This window comes from Cherax quadricarinatus, chromosome 42, assembly GCF_038502225.1.
Source record: "Cherax quadricarinatus isolate ZL_2023a chromosome 42, ASM3850222v1, whole genome shotgun sequence".
Lineage (NCBI taxonomy): Eukaryota > Metazoa > Arthropoda > Malacostraca > Decapoda > Parastacidae > Cherax > Cherax quadricarinatus.
In genome coordinates this window covers 12,852,881-12,873,496 of record NC_091333.1, presented here as the reverse complement: position 1 = coordinate 12,873,496, position 20,616 = coordinate 12,852,881, and positions in this window count along the sequence as shown.

The following is a 20,616-nucleotide window of genomic DNA, read 5'->3' as shown; positions in this document are numbered from 1 at the left end:
AGGAGAGCATTACTGAAAGAAAGTCAAGTGAGAACTAAGAGCGTAAAGGATAAAGTGTGACTGGTGCAGCAATAAATATTTTAACATGACTTTCTTAGTGCCAGGAGTGAAAAGCTCCAGGAGCAACTAACATAGTGTCAAGATTGAGGGCCAGGAGAGAGTGCGTGCCGGATGGGGGGTCCGTGACCGTTCCTGCTCACACCTGCACTTGCAGCCCACATTTGTAGTTCCATGTTGTCGATGTCAGCGCGGGCAGGCGGGCGGTGTCAGAAGTGTTGCTTTTAGTGGGCGCACGAGCCACACCCGTTTGATCTACCCCTCATCTGTTCCCCCTTAACTCTTCCCCTCTCTCTCTTACTCTCGCGTGTTCCCCTCACTTTTCTCTTGCCCTCATGTATTCTCATACTCATGAGTGTTTCTTTCATTCTCTTCCTACCCTCATCACACGGACTTCCTGCCCTCAACACAAGGACTTCCTGCCCTCTTCACACGGACTTCCTGCCCTCATCACACGGACTTCCTGCTCTCTTCACACGGACTTCCTGCCCTCATCACTCGGACTTCCTGCGCTCTTCACACGGACTTCCTACCCTCATCACACGGACTTCCTGCCCTCTCCACACGCACTTCCTGCCCTCATCACACGGACTTCCTGCCCTCAACACACGGACTTCCTGCCCTCTTCACACGGACTTCCTACCCTCATCACACGGACTTCCTGCCCTCTCCACACGCACTTCCTGCCCTCATCACACGGACTTCCTGCCCTCAACACACGGACTTCCTGCCCTCATCACACGGACTTCCTGCCCTCTTCACACGGACTTCCTGCCCTCATCACACGGACTTCCTGCTCTCTTCACACGGACTTCCTGCCCTCATCACACGGACTTCCTGCCCTCTTCACACGGACTTCCTGCCCTCATCACACGGACTTCCTGCCCTCTTCACACGGACTTACTGCCCTCTTCACACGGACTTCCTGCCCTCATCACACGGATTTCCTGCCCTCTCCACACCTGCGTACACCACAGTCCTGCCTTCACTACACTCGTGCCCGTGACCGAATGTATTCCCTTCACCACACACGTGTCTCTCACATAACATAAGAAAGGAGGAACACTGGAGTAGGCCTGTTGGCCTACGCTACAAATTAAACTTTCTCTGCCCTTGCTAGCTCAGTCAGTATTTTCTGAATTCATAATTCACAGCAGAAGCTCGCCTTCACGTTTTTTATCTATACATAAAGTACATGTCTGGCGGGTGTACCTTTAGCCCCTGAACCGACTATTGGGTTGTCTAGAAACACCTTGATGCTTCTAAGGGTTTATATTCTTACGTCATCACTTGTTTCTAGGAAGTCCCACGGTGGGACATCCTAGAAACATGGGGCTAAGAATTACGTGTTGGTAATGGCAGTTTCCAATAAATTTCACTCTTAATTTTTGGTGTTAAATTTGCATGCACCTTGTTTTTTCAACAATATTGCTCTGTTTTCCTGCTGTTAGTTGAGCTTGAAGGGAGTAAAGTGTAGGGAGAGAGCCTTCTGTTCATCTTGAATTAATTTGTAGTACAGAGTTAATGAGCTATTCTGCCACGTAACTTTTGGTATAGGAAGTTTACGGTCTTAATTACCTGTCTTTTTTTTTAACGTTTACATCTATGTACCACTGGTGCCTCTTGCAAGTACCCGTGTACCTACATGTACCACTACGTAACTCTTTCAAGTACCCGTGTACCTACATGTACCACTACGTAACTCTTTCAAGTACCCGTGTACCTACATGTACCACTACGTAACTCTTTCAAGTACCCGTGTACCTACATGTACCACTACGTAACTCTTTCAAGTACCCGTGTACCTACATGTACCACTACGTAACTCTTTCAAGTACCCGTGTACGTACATGTACTACTACGTAACTCTTTCAAGTACCCGTGTACGTACATGTACTACTACGTAACTCTTTCAAGTACCCGTGTACGTACATGTACTACTATGTAACTCTTTCAAGTACCCGTGTACGTACATGCACGATCCTTGTACTTATTGTTGTACTCGTGCTGTTCTAACTATACTATTACTCTCTTTTCTTGTATTCTCACAATATATTCTCCCCTATTTTCATCTTTCCATTAAGCTGTTTATTCTTATTTATTTTTCTCTCCTCTCCTCTCATTCTCACTCTCCCAGTAACACGTTCATCTCTCACTCTTACTTCACTGCTGCTCTTCGTTTCCCCAGTTTCAATATCACTCTTTACCTCTCCAATATCTTCCCCTTCGCCTCTCTGTCTTTCGTTTCAGTTCTCCTTTTATATGCTTTTCACCCACTCTCTCATAGGAAAAGATTTCTTGTCTGGCAGTAGAAGATTTTGAGTATGGTCTGCGAGTGGAAGATTTTGAGTATGCTCTGCGAGTGGAAGATTTTGAGTATGCTCAGCGAGTGGAAAATATTTAGTTAGAAGGGCTACTCTGATCGAGGGGATCAGGAGCAAACAAGCAGATTGTAGACAAATGTTCCATATGCCTGGCCACCGAGCTCAAGTCAGGAAGGTTCTTGTGTTACCACGATCAAGATGCTGAAGGTCGTCTTGGTAATGGTGATGCTTGTGACAGTTATAAAGACAACTATGAGGGTAATTCTTACACGTTTCGGTCCGACTTGTGGGGGTAATTTGTGCATTGTTCAAGTCACGGTATTATGCCTTTATTGTTCTTTAATGTAATTGTTGTGATACTGACTATTCGGTGAAAATATTCCTTTTCTTTTTACACTGAAAAGTAGGTTCGATTCCTTTTCTGTTGGCAATAAAACAATATTTCAATAGGATAAATGTGGTGCACATTGTTTAAGCCATTGTTTTAGTAGCTACACGTAAAATCTCATTTTTCGTTTTTTTTCCAATTTTCAACTAAAAGGGATGCCTAGTGATTCTGCAAAATTTTGCCAATCATTTTCCCATTACCTGAAGGTTGTTTGGCCTTTAATTTTTAAGAGACTGGTGAATTTTAAACATATATCTCTTGATATGGAATCACTAAAACCTTGAGAACTATTCAGTGCCTGGGAAACAGGAGACGATCAGGTGAGGGACAAGGTAGAGATTAGAAGAGAGGGTCCGTGTCCTTAGATGAAGAGCTCTTGAACATTATCATGGGACTCCCTTGACTGGTAAGTCATTATGGTAATATTAGCATGTGGGAGAGCATTACTACCCCGGAACAGTTGTTGGCTTAGCTCTTCTAATTGCTTACCAATGCAAATCTACAGCATTTTATGTAAGTGTGTAAGTATTAGTATGCATGTTTTTATGTAAGTACGTACGTGCAGGTTCTTGTCTGTATGTACATGCCTGTGTGCTTATATGTGTGAAGGTGTATTTGCACATGTGTGTACATGTGTGCTGGTGATTGAGCTGGAATATATGAGGGTTCTTGTATGTGTATCTACACACCAATACATGCATGTGTAACACAGCGTTTTGCTGCGACATCTTGTTTCCAAGGTGACTTCCTCTTACTTATTCCTTCTTTCCTTCCCCCCTCCTCTTTCTTTTTGTTTTCCTTTTCTCCAGTTATCTCCCTCCTCCTTCTCCTCCTCCTCCTCCTCCTCACAAAGAGTTCCTCCGCCCCAGGGGATAACTCTGTGTGCTCCCTGCTATGTCCTACGACTTGCCAAATAGATGACGTCCCATATATTATTTGGTGCCACCTTGGCACCATTTTTCACTCTCATGGGAAAAGTTCGGTTTTGTGACATTTCGAACGCTAAGCGCATTTTCAAACATTTCGGTAATATTAAACCAATTGTTGAGGCTAGTGTATTTTTTTTGTCGTTACCTATTGACACAATATAAATTGGGTTCTGTTACTTCTAAAGCATTTTTTATGATATGTTAGACACATTTGTTAATGGTGAGCCCTTCAGTGGGACGGGGATACCTTGCTGCCGGTGCAACTCTTTAGATCCAAGGAATTGGAACTATTTCTCAAAAGCTATGTGACCTCCCTAAGGATTTAACGCTCACCCTGGAATTTAATAATGATTACTTCAGTAATAAAAAATTAAGTGATTACACATTTGTGTAAGTTGCTCGCTATGTTTTGATTTATTTAAGCAGCTACGACAGCCACGGCAGCCACGGCAGCCACGGCAGCTACGACAGCTACGGCAGCTACGACAGCCACGGCAGCTACGGCAGCTACGACAGCTACGGCAGCTACGGCAGCTACGGCAGCTACATCAAGAAATTATTTCGATTACTTGATCACGTTATACTTTTTTTCTAACATTATTGCGGAAAAGACACATGTCGTAGGGCAATCTTATAATGGGACAACCATTCTCTGAGTGTAGAGCTTCAAGCTCTACACAGAGAGAAATGTCTCGATAAAGCTCTACACACAGCGAAACACTCTCACAGTCAAAGCTTCCTCTGCAGATATCTTTCTGTAACACTGACCAGTACGCCGTTCGAATCCCACTATTTGCATGTAGTTTGAAATGTAATTTTTTTTCCTCACTTATTTACGGTTGCTAAAAAAAAAAACTCAGTCTGTTGATACACAACGAAGCAGCTAAAAATGCAGCATTTCATTTTATTTACTCAGTGAGACTTAAATGTTTTATTCCCAAGCTGAAGATTTACGTTAAAATTTCATGCCTTATCTAGTGTAACAGTGATACTAGCTACTAGCTAATTATTTAAGCCATGCATGCAACTTTAATACATAGTTCAAAATCTCGATTTGGGCTTCTGTTATATTTAGATTATTCAGGATACCATCATGGTTTTCAGTGAAGTCGAGATATATATATTAAGAGGCACGTAAATTCCCCTGTCTTCTAATAACATGTTCATTTTTCCACTATAATCTACCTTGTTCATAATTACTAATGCATCTTTCGTTAATTCGTGGTATAACAACTTATTTTTGAGAAGAATTGTGTTGCAGAGGTCTCAGACCTCTGCAACACAATTCCCCCTCGAAGATTAGTTAAGTTATACCATGAATTAAGGGAAGATCCCAGACTTCACCTTACGGAACAAAACAAATGCGTTAGTAATTATGGACAAGATAGATTATAGTGGAAAAATGAACATGTTATTAGAAGACAGGGGAATTTACGTGCCTCTTAAAGAGCAATGTTACATCAAACGTTTCGCCCTGTGCTGAAATTTATGAGGCAGCAGTACTTGTTCAGTCTGACAGAACGTTTCATCGGAAACGTTTTGAACTGTATATGCGTGTGTCTGTATCACCTTGCTTGTTCTCTTCTGACTTGATAAAGTTCCACACACACACAGCGGAACTTTCTTCCGAACAAAAGCTTGTTCTACAGCTTGAGACTGTTCTTCACTATCATCAGGAGAACGCCATTAGGATCCATGTAGGCGCTACAAAATACTGCTGCCCCACTTTCTAAGGGAAAACCAAGGCATGAAAGTCTATAAACTCTGGGTGAAAGCGGACCATAGAAGCTGAAATTCACACAACATTTAACATTAGCGGTTTATTGCTCTACCTTCAAATTCTCTCGCAAATTCGTCTTCGATAAATTTTTACGTGAATGACCTTGTTTTTTAAACTTTAAAGGTCATTCTTTATGTTCTCTCTCTCCTATCTTTTCTTTCCACTTTTTGCCGATATTATGCTTAATATTGAGTTTTATTAAGTCATGAGTCTCCCCCTATTCTCCCTCCCTCTCTATCTGTTTGCCTGTTTCTCTCTCACTCTGTCTCTCTGTGTGTCTCTCTGTGTGTGTCTCTCTGTGTGTGTGTCTCTGTGTGTGTCTCTCTGTGTGTCTCTCTCTCTCCGGTATTCACTCAGCTTTATTCTGAGAAACACTTCATGAAAAGTTCCTTGACGCAGGTGAGGGGCTCTTGATCCTAGGACTCTGACCTACCATTCCCTTCCTTCTGTGATGAATGGTTTGAAAAACCGACAAGTTGAAGATTGAGACACTTATGCAGCATATGGGAAACTTTATTCAGGAAACGTTTCGCCACACAGTGGCTTCATCAGTCCAATACAAAGAGAAAGGCGTAAGGAGAGGAGGAGTATGAGGTAATCAGTCCCTCAACCTGGAGTCGATGTGTTCAGTCCATCAATCTTGAAGAATGTACAGCACAGGGCCATAGACACGTGGCTTATATACTGTAGTGAGGTGAGGTGAAGCAGGCGGAGGCGGGGTCATAGTGGTACCATCCACTAGTCGAAGTAGGTCTTCGTCCAAAGGTTGAACAAGAGTTGAAGAATTCTTTGTAACAAGATCCCATGATGCTGCAGTGTCTGACAGTTGTAGTGATAGCAGTAGTAGTGATAGCATTAGTAGTGATAGTAGTAGTAGTAGTGATAGCAATAGTAGTGATAGCAGTAGTAGTGATAGCAGTAGTAGTGATAGCAGTAGTAGTGATAGCAGTAGTAGTGATAGTAGTAGTAGTGATAGTAGTAGTAGTGATAGCAGTAGTAGTGATAGTAGTAGTAGTGATAGCAATGTGGTGGTGTGATAGTGGTGATGGCGAGTAGTGGTGATGGCGGTGGTGATGGCGTTAGTGGTGATGGTAGTAGTGGTGATGGTGGTAGTGCTGAGTGGCGGTGATGAGTGAAATGGCGGTGGTGGTGATGGTATTGATGATGTAATGATGGTGGGTAGCGGTGGTACTGGCAGTGGTAGTGGTGATTGCGACCCGGTGGTGGTGGCGGTAGTGGTGATGGCGGTAATTGCTGATGGTAGAGTGGTGATGGCATTAGTGGTGATGGTAGTGGTGGTGATGTGGTGGTGATGGCAGTGGCGCTGATTTGTGGTGAGTGATGTAATGGTGGTGATGGCAATGGTGGTGATGGTGGTAGTGGTGATGAGTGGTGGCGGTGATGGTGGTGGTGGTGATGGTGGTGGTGGTGATGGCAGTGGTGCTGATGTGATGATGGTGATAACGATGGTAGTGAACAACAGTGGTGATGGTGGTAGTGGTGATGGTGGTAGTGGTGATGGCAGTGTGGTGATGTGTGAAGTGGTGATGGCAATGGTAGTGATGGTATTAGTGGTTATGGTAAATTAGTGATGGCAGTAGTGAGTGATGAAGTGGTAGTGGTGATGGCAATAGTGGTGATGGTAAAGTATAATGATGATGGTAATGGTATTGATGGCAGTGTGGTGATGGTAGTGGTGGTGATGTGACAGTGGTGATGGTGGTGGTAGTGATGGTAGTGGTGGTGATGTGGTAGTGGTGATGTCGTGAGTACTGATGGCAGTGGTGGTGATGGCAGTGGTGCTGATAGTGGTGTTAGTGATGGTGGTGAGTGCTGATGGCAGTAGTGCTGATGACAGTAGTGCTGATGGCAGTGGTAGTGATAGTGGTAGTGCGCTGATGGTAGTGTGGTGATGGTGATGGTACTGATGGTGGTAGCTGGTGATAGTGGTAGTGCTGATGGTAGTAGTAGTGATGGTAGTGTACCTTTGATGGCGGTGGTGGTGATGTAGTGATTGCCCCGATGGCGGTAGATGGATGGTGGTAGTGGTGATGGTGGTGGTGCTGATGGCGGTGGTGGTGATGGTGGTGTCCATGCTGATGCGGTGGTGGTGATATTAATGGTACTGATGTGGTGGTGGTGATGTTGAGTGGTGGCGATGGCGTTAGTGGTGATGGTGGTGGTGGTGATGGTGGTAATTGCCCGATAGCGGTAGTATTGATGGCAGTAGTGGTGATGGTAGTGATGGTGATGGCAGTGGTGCGTGGTTGGTAGTGGTAGTGATGGTGGTGGTGCTGATGGTAGTAGTGGTGGTGGTAGTGGTGCTGAAGTGGTAGTAGTAGTGATAGCAGTGGTACTGGTGGTAGTTAGTAGTGGTGATGGTGGTGAGTGCTGATGGTGGTAGTGGTGATGGTGGTAATTGCTGATGTTAGTAGTGGTGACAGTGGTGGTACTGGTGGCAGTGGTGGTGGATGGTGGTGAGTGCTGATGGCAGTGGTGTGTGCATTAGTGCTGATGGTAGTGGTAGTGGTGATGAGTAGTGGTGGTGATCGTGGTGATGCTGATGGCAGTAGTGGTGATGGTAGTAGTGGTGATGGTAGTGGTGCTGATGGCAGTGGTGGTGATAGTGGTAGTGCTGATGGCAGTGGTGATGGCATTAGTAGTGATGGTAGTAGTGGTGATGTGATGGTACTGATGGCGGTGTAGTGATAACCAGTAGTAGTGGATGGCAGGTGGTGGTGATGGTAGTGGTGGTGTTAGCGGTGGTGCTGATGGCGGTGGTCGGTGATGCGGTAGTGGTGATGGTGTGGTAAATGGTGATTAGCGGTGTGCTGATGGTGGTAGTGGTAATTGATGATGGTGGTGTTTGATGGTAGTGGTGATGGTGATGGTGCTGATGGTGGTAGTAGTGATGGCAATTGGTAGCGATGGTGGTAGTGGTGATGGTAGTGGTGCTGATGGTAGTGAGTGGTGATGGTAGTAATTGCTGATGGTAGTGGTGGTGACGGTGATGGTACTGATGGCGGTAGTGAGTGATGGTAGTGGTACTGATGGCGATGTGGTGATGGCAGTAGTGGTATTGGCAGTAGTGCTGATGAAGCAGTGAGTAGTGGTGGTAGTGGTACTGATGGTGGTAGTGAGTGATCAGCGTCAAAGTGGTGCTGATGGTAATGGTAGTGATGGTGGTAATTGCTGATGGTAGTAGTGGTGATGGTAGTAGTGCTGATGGTGGTGGGCGATGTGGTGCTGATGGCAGTGGTGGTGATGAGTAGTAGTGCTGATGGCGGTAGTGGTGATGGCCAGTGGTGCTGATGGTAGTGGTAGTGATGGCAGTAGTGCTGATGGTGAAGTATTAAGTGATGGTAGTGGTACTGATGGTAGTAGTGGTGATGGTAGTGGTGCTGATGGTGGTATTAGTGATGCGGTGGCGGTGATGGTAGTGGTAGTGATGGCAGCAGTGGTTATGGCGGTAGTAATTGATGGTGGTGGTGGTGATGGTAGTAGTGGTGACGGCGACTGATGGCGTAGTGATAGCAACAGTGGTGATAGCAACAGTGGTGATAGCAACAGTAGTGATAGCAACAGTAGTGACAGCAACAGTAGTGATAGCAACAGTAGTGATAGCAACAGTGGTGATAGCAACAGTAGTGATAGCAACAGTAGTGATAGCAACAGTAGTGACAGCAACAGTAGTGATAGCAACAGTAGTGATAGCAACAGTAGTGATAGCAACAGTAGTGATAGCAACTGTAGTGATAGCAACAGTAGTGATAGCAACAGTAGTGATAGCAACAGTAGTGATAGCAACAGTAGTGATAGCAACAGTAGTGATAGCAACAGTAGTGATAGCAACAGTAGTGATAGCAACAGTAGTGATAGCAACAGTAGTGATAGCAACAGTAGTGATAGCAACAGTAGTGATAGCAACAGTAGTGACAGCAACAGTAGTGATAGCAACAGTAGTGATAGCAACAGTAGTGATAGCAACAGTAGTGATAGCAACAGTAGTGATAGCAACAGTAGTGATAGCAACAGTAGTGATAGCAACAGTAGTGATAGCAACAGTAGTGATAGCAACAGCAGTGATAGCAACAGTAGTGATAGCAACAGCAGTGATAGCAACAGCAGTGACAGCAACAGTAGTGATAGCAACAGTAGTGATAGCAACAGTAGTGATAGCAACAGTAGTGATAGCAACAGTAGTGATAGCAACAGTAGTGATAGCAACAGTAGTGATAGCAACAGCAGTGATAGCAACAGTAGTGATAGCAACAGTAGTGATAGCAACAGTAGTGATAGCAACAGTAGTGATAGCAACAGTAGTGATAGCAACAGTAGTGATAGCAACAGTAGCAGTGATAACAACAGTAGTGACAGCAACAGTAGTGACAGCAACAGTAGTGATAGCAACAGTAGTGACAGCAACAGTAGTGATAGCAACAGTAGTGATAGCAACAGTAGTGATAGCAACAGTAGCAGTGATAGCAACAGTAGTGACAGCAACAGTAGTGATAGCAACAGCAGTGATAACAACAGTAGTGATAGCAACAGTAGTGATAGCAACAGTAGTGACAGCAACAGTAGTGATAGCAACAGTAGTGATAGCAACAGTAGTGATAGCAACAGTAGTGACAGCAACAGTAGTGACAGCAACAGTAGTGATAGCAACAGTAGTGACAGCAACAGTAGTGATAGCAACAGTAGTGATAGCAACAGCAGTGATAACAACAGTAGTGATAGCAACAGTAGTGATAGCAACAGTAGTGACAGCAACAGTAGTGATAGCAACAGTAGTGATAGCAACAGTAGTGATAGCAACAGTAGCAGTGATAGCAACAGTAGTGACAGCAACAGTAGTGATAGCAACAGTAGTGATAGCAACAGTAGTGACAGCAACAGTAGTGATAGCAACAGTAGTGATAGCAACAGTAGTGATAGCAACAGTAGCAGTGATAGCAACAGTAGTGATAACAGTAGCAGTATGGGTAGTAAATATATTAGATTTATATTCATCATAATTTAAACTGTAAGTTTAGTCTTTTTTCTCTACATTTTCCTCCCCGCCTCTGTCTGTCTGTCTGTCTCTCTCTCTCTCTCTCTCTCTCTCTCTTTTTTTTTTTTTTTTTTTTTTTTTTTTTTTTTTTTTTTTTTTTTTTTTTTTTTTTTACACAGGGTTTGACAAGGTTAAGGATCCCTAGCTTTATTGACAGCTATTTACAGGTTAAGGATTCCTAACTTTATTGGCAAGCTAAGAGCTGTTACCTACATCAGCTCATTTGAAAGCATTTTTATTGTTATGAGACATACAAGTAGGGAACAGGATGAAGTTGGAGCCATCTGTGGGCCAGCATTTTCATTTGATCAACTGACGTTATCTCGTTGACATCATTATGCTGTACGAATGTGTTCCATACTCGAGTCATCCTGGGTATGTATGATCTCAGATGGAGTGATGTTCTGGAGAAGGGTACAGCCAGAGTGAAGTTGCTGCTTTCTGCCCGTCTTGTGGCATAAAAGCTTGTTTCACGCTGTCCTCGAAGTGGATCCAAGTGTGGTATTTTGACAATATTGGCCTTGTACATAACAGTAAGGCCACCCACATCCCTCCTATGTTGAAGGCTCTGCTGAAATGACAGATCTAGCCAGGATGGGTCCAGGCGAGAGATGAGACGTCTTGCTCTGTTCTCTACTCTGTCAAGCAGTCGCAGATGAGAGGGGGGGCAGGCAAACCAAGAAAGTGGAGCATACTCAAGGTGTGAGCGTACTTGTGCCTCGTACAGGACCTTGCAACCCCTACTGTCAAGCAGATGCGAGATACGGCGAAGTGCTGTAAGCTTCCTGGCTGCCTTGTTTGCAAGATTTACAACATGGTTCTTCATGGTTAGTTTGGAGTCAAATTTCACCCCAAGGATATCAACTTCTTCTCCAGGTGCCAACATCGTCCCATTCATCCTTACTACTGCACCAGCATTACCATCATGGTGCCTAGAGACGATCATCATTTGCGTTTTCTCAGGTGCAAATGTTACTTGCCATCTATTTCCCCAAGCTGATATAGCTCTCAGCTGGTGATTGATGTAGCTTAGAGCAGCTGGCATTTCTTCTCTTGGATAAGTGAATGTCAGTGTACAGTCGTCTGCATATGCATGTGATTCTGGGATGAGATGAAGAAGGTCGTTGAAGTAGACATTCCATAACAGTGGACCCAGCACACTTCCTTGTGTAACGCTTGCCCCAATAGGATGCCTTGCTGATTCCGTTCCATTGAGGACTACACTTACAGATCTACCATGAAGGTAATCACTGAGGAGACATAGCGTAGAGCCTGCAATTCCCAGTGCTTGAAGTTTTGCTAAGAGGCCCTGGTGCCACACCCGGTCGAAAGCGCCAGCAATGTCCAATGCTACCACACAGCTGACTTTGGATTCATCCAGTGACTGGTGCCACTTAGTGGAGAGGTTTAACAACAGATCAGCAGCAGAGTAACCTTTCCTGAAGCCATATTGACGATCACAAAGTAGTGAGTGGTAGTCAAAAAAATCTGTCATTTGTCTTGAGATTATTGTCTCAAGGATCTTACCAGTGATTGACAGGAGTGACACTGGTCTGTAGTTGCTGATTTCTGCTCTGCTCTTCTTTTTGTGAACAGGGACTACATTTGCCTCTTTCCATGGAGAGGGCCATTTGCACTGTACTAGGCAGTGCTGAAAGATGCGAGTTAGAGGTGCTGCTAGCTCGTCTGCACATCTTCTCAACAATCTTGGGCTCAACTTGTCTGGGCCCACAGCCTTTTCCTGGTCAAGTGATTTAAGAAGGAAATGCACCTCCTCTTGCCTTATTGTCACCACTGACAGTTTTGACACAGTTCTTGCAGCTAGCCAAGGAGGGTCCCTTGCTGGATCAGGAACTTGCATTTTGGTAGCAAAGTGTTCAGCAAAGAGGTCCGCCTTCTCTTGACTACTAGTAGAGGTGGTCCCATCCTGTCGATTTAGAGGTGGAATAAGTTCATCAGGCAGATAACCTTGTCTGTCCTTGACCAGGGACCACCAGGTTTTGGAGCCTACCCTACCTGATGCTAACTTTCTTTTAGTGTCCACCTCCCATTTAGCAATGGCCCACTTTTGAACATCACCCATATGCCTACAGGCTTGCATGTGCAAGTTCCTGTTATAGGTGGTAGGATGTCTCTTATACCTTCGCCATGCTTTGTACTTAGCAGTAGCAGCCTCTCTACAACGAAAGCCAAACCAAGGCTGATCTGTAGGCTTCGTCACATATTGCCGGTGAGGAATGTGTTCTTGTTGCAGATTAAGGATGTGTCCAGTGAAGGCTTTCACTTGGTTGTCAACATCCCCCTGGAGAAGAGCATTCCAGTCGGTGGTGGCGAGCTCAGAGCAAAGGGCTGGCCAATTACCTCTTTCCCATAGCCAGGTTGTGCGTGTGGACTCCTCACCTCGTTCTGTTGGGATCTTAAGTGTTGTAAAAACAGCCTTGTGGTTAGACGATCCAACGTAGCCGAGGGGTTGAGAAGTGACTATGCCTTCTGCCAGATCACTCTCTCTCTCTCTCTCTCACCTTGCCTCTGTAAGATGTTAACAAAGTATTGTTTTCCGGTTGGTCAGGTCTTTGAGTTTTCTCTCAATATCTGCCAATATCCATCCCGCTTCTCTGCCGCTCATACCACTCCATCAGTGGTGCCACTGGTGGGGGTCAGTACCACTAGTGGGATCAGTGCCACTAGTGGAGTCAGTGCCACTAGTGGGGTCTGTGCCACTAGTGGAGTCAGTGTTACTGACTCAACGACAAATGACATACATAACTGTTATTACTCTAATTATTCATGGGGACGTCCATCACTAATAATAAGAGTTGTATTTTAAGTATTAAGATACAACAACACATAAGACAGTGTCAGAAACTAACTGGTTACAAGTAAGCTTCTTGGCCTCACCCCGAGCCAGGAGCAAGTCAGTAAACGATCTTGTCTCTGTGTCGAACAGATCAGATAAACTATAAGCAGCCAAAAACTTCTAAAAGCTATATAATCTTGAATCTGTTTATATAACTGCGTACCTATTACCTCCATCCTCAGCCTATCATCTACTTCAACCAGGACTTATAAACTCAACTAACAACACGCACAATCATGACACCATCTGTCATGAGTTAAGATACTTAATGAACCAACTCATGTGTTGTCTTTATCCTCGACCATACACGACCTGGTGTGACCCTTATGTATCTGCTTTCATGACTCACGAAATAGTAATAAGATAATTGCAAAGAAACCGCAGAACGGATGGGTGTTCGAACTCGACCCATTTTGCAGTCTGTATTTGATTGTTGGGTGTCCAGTCCCCTCAAGGGAGGTTTCTTGACTTCAGTGAAGGGCTTCTGATACAAGGAATTGGACCTGCTGTTCCTTTCCTTTAGACTGGACCTGACTGCTTCTCATTCCTCCAGGTGCTATATGACCCCTACTGGTTTAGCGCTTCCACCATCAGAAAAATAATAATTGGCAGATTCCTAGAGGCACGACTAATTGGTTTTAACTATTTCCAGTACCTCTGTTCAACAACTAGTTGGATTACAGTGACAGTCTGAGATTTAAAACTAGAATATGAAACGGATCCTACATAAATCTTTCTCTATAGACTCTCACGCCTCTCATTATCTCCTCTCTCATACATACCCCCCCCCCTCTCTCTCTCTCTCTTTCTCATCTCGTCACTATATACACAATAGCTCTCCTATTATTTCATTCGTTCTCATTTCTTCCCCTACCTTCCACTATTTATGTCTTCCTCCCACTCTCCCCCTCTATCATTCTCAGCGTCCCTTATCTCTTTCTTCCTCTCCCAGTCTCCTCTTCCACGGTCAACAGGATTACGTGTGTAGTGAAGCTCTCACTGGACACCCAGGGACACTTTACTAAAACATTTCATTTTACGTCCCTGACCACGTCCCTGACCTACATCCCTGCCCATACCCTGACCCATACCCCTGCCCAAATAAACGATCTTATAGACCCCCTGTGAATTACTCAGTCATTTACTTTACAAAAATGGCAAATGACGGCAATAAAACGACAGTAAAAACACATAAACGATCCTCGTTAAGAGAGACTATGATCTCTCCAATACTCTGACGGAATTGGTCATCAGTGCTGGACTAACAAGCGAGAGACAGCGATAGTGAACACTGTTAGGCAATTCAAAAGTATTACGGTCAATTGCTTCTTATTTGACTCCGCTCCAGATATTTTACCGGCTGAGTTCTTCCTTTTTTCAGCGTCCAAAACGCCGGCCCGTTCGTCCAATTCCCGAGGCTTTGTGAGATGAGTTCCCAGAGGACTATAAAGCCTGGATCAGCCGGGTAATTCCCCTTATGACAAATTCTTTTATTGCCTACGCGATCACCTTCCTTTTTTATCTATTGTGACTTTCGTCACCGTCTTGTGCGTTGAAGATCACTCTCTCACACGCTACCAATTCTCTCTCTCTCTCTCTCTCTCTCTCTCTCTCTCTCTCTCTCTCTCTCTCTCTCTCTCTCCCTTCAAGGTGGTTAAGGTGGTTCTTTAAACACCAATAAAGGGCTCCTGATTCAAGGAATTGAAGCTTCTCTCACTTTTGTTCACCTTCATTGCTCCCATTAAGAATCAAGTCACATAGTGGCTGGAACAACTCACAAACAACTCGCAGTTAGGAGAGAAACGTGATGATGTTTCGCTTCATCTTGGATCATTGTACTTTATAACTCCCACAAGTTTAGAGATTTTCCCTGAATAATACATACACCTCTTTTCCGATCTATTAAATATATCCATTAATTATCCCTCGTGTTATTTTTCCTCATTCTTTCCTTACTCTCTCCCCTTCTCTTCCCTCTACAATTTCCCTCTTCCTTTCCCTTCACTCTCCTTCCATCTTTCCCCACTCTTCGCTCTCGTACTCCCTTTCTCCCTCTCCCAGCACAATGCACATAGGGTGTTTCACGCGTAACATCAAAGCCACCTTGTAACAGTAATTAAATCAAAGGTAATATTCTGCACGCCATTACTGCTAGGCTTTGATCCTGCCCTCGGCTTGGGTTTTATCCCAAACCCTATTGCCCACTGTTGTCATGGGACGATAGTAGCGAAGGGAGGAGGATTGTGAGGGGGGGAAGGGAGGGGCTATGGTGGGGTGGTGGAGCGACGGTGTGACCATGGTGTGACAATAGTGGAGCCACGTTGAGATTTTATTGGAGTTATGGTAGAAATTTTGTGGTGTACTGAAGGTTATGGTGTCATGGTAGCAGTATGGTGCTACAGTCAACATGTCATTGCCTCTTCCCCTTCCCTCTTCATTTCCTTCTCCCATATGTCAAATGAAAATGGTAGTGGTAGGGTACTGAAGATGGAACTCTGGATCAGACATTGGCTAATACAATAATAAGAATGATATTGTGTAAATCGGGTGCTAAGTAGAGAGAATTAGATAATTAAGATAATGTTCTCTTCTGATAATCTGATTCAGAATGGCTGGGTAATGAGAGAGAGAGACAGAGACAGAGACAGAGACAGAGAGACAGACAGGCAGACAGTTGGGTGCATGGACAGCTTCACAGATGGGTAGACAATTAAGATATGTTTATGTTTCTGGGTAGTCATTAACACCCAAGACATCCGAGCTGGACACCTTGTTACCTGCACCACACTGGTCTAACATTGTCCTCTACACAACACGGGTTTAATAATCTCCTCTACACAACACGGGTTTAATAATGTCCTCTACACAACACAGGTTTAATAATCTCCTCTACGCAACACGGATCTAACCTTGCCCTCCGGAGCACTGGGATTCTAACACTACTGTACATCACACATCCTCTAAACCACTTCATCGACACGTCCTCTGCGCTATACGTTCACTGTATCTCACGTCTTCTACACCACACGTCCTCTGCATCACAGATTCTCCGCATCTCCCGGATATAATATTGTCCTCCGGAGCACTGGGATCTTGGCAACGTAAACAAGCAACACTTTAAACTTGGTCTGGCAAACATTTCAGTCATCTTTACAGGGAAGATATTAAAGAAGGTCCTCCCCTTTCATCCTTCATGATGATGGTATCATCTAGTTGTCATTACCTTCCACACCTCTCAGTGGGAGGGTGTAAGTTAGTTATTTAAGCACAGGCACACATGAGTACAATTATTATTAATAATAATACTTATTTCTACGAGTACATGATACAACTTATACAGACCATAGCTGACGTCAGTGACATTCTACATTGAAAGTCCCTTGTTATGCAGAGCATGTCGGGCAAATTAGGTTAATTTTGTTCCCAGGATGTGACCCACACCAGTACCTATTTACTGTTAGGTGAACAGGGACAGACCCCTCCCCCAATGTTTCCACCCGTACCGGGGATCGAACCACGGACCTCAGTGTGTGAGTTAAGTGCGCTACCAACTGAACTAAGGGTAAACTGCCCAGGATAACAAAAAGAAATCAAGGCCATTTATTTCCATTGGGGTCCTTTGCCGATAGTGAAAGGCTTTCTATCAGTGAAATTGGAGCTATCCTCCCTTTCTCCTGATCAAGTTTGATATCCTTTCCCTTCCCGATATACTTCCCACTTTCCAGTACTGTACTTGCGATCTTCATTCTTTCCCTTTTGTTCCTGATACTTTTCACATTTGTGACTTTTGTCCCGGTTTAAAATTTCGGTTTTGTTTTTTGTGCCTCGTGGGTCATGCCCCATTATTGCCCCCATATAATTTTTTTTTGCTTCGTGGGTTTTGACTTGGATCAAGTTTTAAATTCTGTTATGTAGACTAAGAACTGTGGAACCTTCCCAGTTCTTACCTCTGTATTTTTTTTACCTGTGTGTTTTTGGCTGCTATATACATTTTAATCTGGATCGAATTTTTGATTTGTATTGATTTGTGCCTCGTGGGCCATGCCATGCTATATTACCTTCACATAATTTTCCCTCTGAAGATTTTGACTTGATTCAAATTTTGGATTCATTAAGTTTCACCTTGTAATTTTTTCAAAGTTTTCGACTCCTACGATAATTTATACTTCACTATATATATATATTTTTATTAACATGTAGATGTGTTCTAACTTCTACTCCCCCATAAAATAATAACTTCATCTCTGCCAGAACGAAACTTTTCTTGGATTAGATTTAATAACCTTATCTTGACACTGTGCGAGCACTGCATCAAGGAAGGTTCCTTGATGCTGGTGAGGGGGCTCTTGATCTAGGGAATTGGATCTGTTCTCCAGTTTCCTGAATTAAATCTGAATACCTTCCACATTACCCCTCCGCTGTATGATCCTATGGGTTTAGCGCTTCCCCCTTGATTATAATAAAAATGAACTCACATGGTATAGTTAACGATATCCTCAGCGTCCTACTGAAGTGTCCCAGCTTAAGCTTAAGCTGACACAATGCGATGGGACATGGCAGGGGAACTACAACTAGCATTTTTATCCACATTATAGTAAGTTTGTAGAATTTTGTAGCTCCACACTGCGAATGCATCAAATTATAATTATAATTATAATTATAATTATAATAGCACACACATGGTGGACGTGTCTGTCTCGCCGTGTAGACAAACTACAATCACACACAGACATAGGCACACACACACACACACTACACACACACACACACACACACACACACACACACACACACACACTGCTGCAGCAGTTGTTTGGTTGATGTGCACCTTACATCTCCTGAGGCGCACATCAACCAAATAACTGCTGCAGCATATGGGCGCCTAGCAAAGCTAAGAATAGCATTCCGATATTTCAATAAGTAATCGTTCAGGACCCTGTACACCGTGTATGTCAGGCCTATATTGGAGTATACAGCACCATTTTGGAACCCACACCCAGCCAAGCATTTAAGGAAATTAGAGAAAGTGAAAAGGTTTGCAACAAGACTAGTCCTGGAGCTAAGGGGTATGTCGTACGAGGAGAGGTTAAGGGAAATCGACCTGACGACACTGGAGGAAACGAGAGATAGGGGGGATATGATAACGACATATAAAATACTGAGAGGAATTGTCAAGGTGGACAGAAACAGAATGTTTCAGAGATGGGACACAGCAACGAGGGGTCACAGTTGGAAGTTGAAGACTCAGATGAATCACGGGGATGTTAGAAAGTATTTCTTCAGTCACAGAGTTGTCAGGAAGTGGAACAGTTTAGGAAGTGATGAAGTGGAGGCAGAAGAGGTATGATAAAGCTCATGGAGCAGGAAGAGTGACCTAGTAGCGACCAATGAGGAGGCGGGGTCAGGAACTGTGAATCGACCCCTGCAACCATAGCTAAGTGAGTACATACACACACACACACACACACACACACACACACACACACACACACACACACACACACACACACACACACACACACACACACACACACGGTGACCGTGTCTGTGTGTCTCGCCATATTGACAAATTGCAATCACACACACGGCCGCCGTCTCTGTGATGTCGTGTTGACAAGCACCACAAATAATGAACACAAAAGAACAGCAGCCGGGAAGACCAAATTGAGCAAAGCGGGAATCAATTGCACAGAAAAAAAAAAAACGAAAAATTGGTTTGGGCTTCACACCGAATTTGAATGTTGGCCTCGGCTGGAGCCGTAGGGCAGGAGAACACAGCCAACTGAAGGCAAAAGCGGCTACCTTTTTTTTTTAGTTATTGCTTCTGTATAGGCCGAGGGGAAACATACGCCGCCAATTTGGCGGGTTAAAACTATATGCTGACGTTATTTTCTTTCCAGAACCAACTGACGCCGTTTTAGATGATTTTTTTTTTAGGGGAGGGGGGCTTTCAGCAGTCGATTTTTTTAAATTTTTTGTTTTGCAATCCTTTTTTTTTTAGGATTTTGAAATGAATACCTGGTTTCAGTATTGTTTTCCCGGTTTTAGGACAATTTGACAGCTTTTAGAATACTTTCCCTGATTGCAAATTAGTTTGCTTGACGGGATATTTTTTTCCTGGTTACAGAATTGATAGGTTTTATTACAGTTTTCCTGGTTTTAGGACTTTTTTGAACATTATTGAATTGATACTGATATATACCACCATCACTGGTAGTGGTACAGTGAATATTGATGTACCACCATCACTGGTAATGGTACAGTGAATATTGATGTACCACTATCACTGGTAGTGGTACAGTGAATATTGATGTACCACCATCACTGGTAATGGTACAGTGAATATTGATGTACCACTATCACTGGTAGTGGTACAGTGAATATTGATGTACCACCATCACTGGTAATGGTACAGTGAATATTGATGTACCACTATCACTGGTAGTGGTACAGTGAATATTGATGTACCACCATCACTGGTAATGGTACAGTGAATATTGATGTACCACCATCACTGGTAGTGGTACAGTGAATATTGATGTACCACCATCACTGGTAGTGGTACAATGAATATTGATGTACCACCATCACTGGTAATGGTACAGTGAATATTGATGTACCACCATCACTGGTAGTGGTACAGTGAATATTGATGTACCACCATCACTGGTAGTGGTACAGTGAATATTGATGTACCACCATCACTGGTAGTGGTACAGTGAATATTGATGTACCACCATCACTGGTAATGGTACAGTGAATATTGATGTACCACTATCACTGGTAGTGGTACAGTGAATATTGATGTACCACCATCACTGGTAATGGTACAGTGAATATTGATGTACCACTATCACTGGTAGTGGTACAGTGAATATTGATGTACCACCATCACTGGTAATGGTGCAGTGAATATTGATGTACCACCATCACTGGTAATGGTGCAGTGAATATTGATGTACCACTATCACTGGTAGTGGTACAGTGAATATTGATGTACCACCATCATTGGTAGTGGTACAGTGAATACTGATGTACCACTATCACTGGTAGTGGTACAGTGAATATTGATGTACCACCATCACTGGTAATGGTACAGTGAATATTGATGTACCACCATCACTGGTAATGGTACAGTGAATATTGATGTACCACCATCACTGGTAGTGGTACAGTGAATACTGATGTACCACTATCACTGGTAGTGGTACAGTGAATATTGATGTAC